Consider the following 2,352-nt stretch of genomic DNA (forward strand, 5'->3'; position numbering starts at 1 on the left):
CAACTAAACCGAGAGCAGTTTACATGGCTGCATTCAATAGCTCTACCTTCCAAGCGCCACATCGCCCTCGATCCCACAAAAATCTCCAAAGAATCCCAACAATCTTAGGCGAAAATCACAGAACAAACTCCTGTCTGCCGCAGGTTCCCCATGATCTGGAACTCATCATCTGTTTACATTTGAAAGTGACTTTCTGTGCAGAGGAGGGGCGCTACTTCATCTATAGCAGGCATACCATCTAATGGCAATAGAATTTGGCTGCCGGGATAGCCGGTCAACATCATCAATACCGACAACATCAATTTTATTATAAACATAAACACATTTGATATATTTCTGGTTCCCTTCAATGACATCGATGAGATCATCAACAGTGGCATTGAACAATACCTCAGCATTGTGGATCTTGTACTCATGTAATATTTGATAACAAAGTTTTTCGTCAACATGTGTTAATGCCATTGTGCTGTTGAAGGAAATGCCACCAGTCTTTTTCCTCTTTGAAATATATCTGAGGAGGCCTCTTGTTTAAGCGCAAGCCCACTGCTTCCAATTCCCTTGTTAAAATTTGTCGATGACCCTCACTTTTAGATGCATCAAGAACCATTAACACTAGATCTGAAGACTTTGCAACCTCAATCACCTGTCGACCATGACCCTTGCCTTCAGAAGCACCTTCAATGATTTCAGGAAGATCAAGAAGTTGTATCTTAGCATCATTGTAGTGTATGACACCAGGAATACAAGTAAGTGTTGTGAACTCATATGATGCTGCTTCTGAGAGAGTTCCAGTGAGTAAAGTAAGAAGTGTTGATTTCCCCACACTCGGTAATCCTATCAGAGCAACACGACCATGACCATATTTTGTGACTTCAAAACCATCACCAGCACCACTAGAACCCTTCGGTGGCTCCAATAGCTGTGTCCTCAGCTTCGCTATCTTAGCTTTAAGCTGCCCGAGATGGTATTCTGTAGCTTTGTTCTTTTGTGTCCGTGCCATCTCGAATTCTATTTCCTTTATCTTCTCTATGATACCCATTGTGCCTGATCTTTCCTGTTCAGACTAAGAAGCTGAAAATTCAGAGATCCCAGTGACACATCTGTACAATACGTATATCCTCTGTCTCTAACGCCAATATTGAGACCATCTATGAATTGTCTCCACCATTTGGGGGAATAAGGCGCTGACACTCTCATTGATAAGGGTCTGGAAGAACTGTATTGCATCCTCATCATCCAAATCCAAACGGAACTTTTCTTGAAGCTTAAGAATCCCTTTCTCCGGATCAGATGCAATAGCAGGAACGCTTGCTCCAGCCATTGCTTCTACCATTTCCTTGCCCAGTTTCATTGGTGGTGGAAACGGTTTAGGATCTTTACCCAGAATGTAGCCAAAGTCAACATGAAAGAGTCTTCCATTATCCCTCAAAAGAAGATTATCAAGATGCCTTCAACCGCTTAGTCTTTTAGAGAAGGCAAGGCAAGTATCTCCATGGCCAGTTGAAATAATGAGCAACCCATTTGTTGGCAGTGCAGTGAAAAGGTTTCTAAACCTCTTGTCCATGTGCTGCAAGATTGCCTGCAATTCTGATGAAACTTCATGGCCAAAGGTCTTTTTTGTGCTTTTGGCAAGTTTGTCACTACAGGTTGTCAATGCTATCATTTCTGCAGCTTGTGCATTCAAAGTTTGAGCATTTCTTATTTGGTTTTCATAATATGAATTAATTTCTGAAAACTGAGTCCAAACAAAATCCACATGTTCATTTTTCACCTCTTTTATGGCCTTGGAAGGTGCATCATCATCTGGCAGAGACAAGATGGCATTACATGAGCCAAGGGCATAGCGTTGTAAAACTTCCTTCTGATCAATAAGTGAACATCTCCTGCCATGATCGCTCAACAATGAAACTAATTTTTGATGAGAACCACATGTGCTGGCCCATTCTGAATCTTCAGTAGTGCTAGATCCATTGCAGCTCTTGCATCTTCAATACTGTTGTGACCATTTTCAGATTGTTGAATCTCTCTGTTCAAAAACTTTTTTGCAATGATTCGTAAAGCCGGCTTAAAATGTGTGCCACGGGGATGTTTGTACAAGAAGGCTGTATCTATTACAAGATTGTGAATAACCTTCAATGCTAAAAGGTCGTTCTCCAATGAATGCCCAACAAGAACAGTTTCTCTGGAAACCAGGTTAAGAAATTCTTCCTGAATATCTTGAATTGTGGTTGTAACTGTGGTCGTAATTTCACCCGTTATCCCTTTTGCTGCATGTCAGATTTGGAACCCAAGAAGCCGACCCAACAACATTACATGAAATGTTTACAGTTTCAATTCGGTCATCACCTTTGC

At 41.3% G+C, this 2,352-nt stretch overlaps 1 pseudogene; it reads right to left on the minus strand.

The window, feature by feature from the left end:
- Positions 1 to 216: 216 nt before the first annotated feature.
- On the minus strand, positions 217 to 1,097 carry LOC149140554 (developmentally-regulated G protein 1 pseudogene; annotated as a pseudogene).
- Positions 1,098 to 2,352: the final 1,255 nt, after the last annotated feature.

The sequence above is a fragment of the Pinus tabuliformis genome, chromosome X, assembly GCF_031772625.1.
Source record: "Pinus tabuliformis cultivar Carrire ecotype Pingquan chromosome X, CPIR1, whole genome shotgun sequence".
NCBI lineage: Eukaryota > Viridiplantae > Streptophyta > Pinopsida > Pinales > Pinaceae > Pinus > Pinus tabuliformis.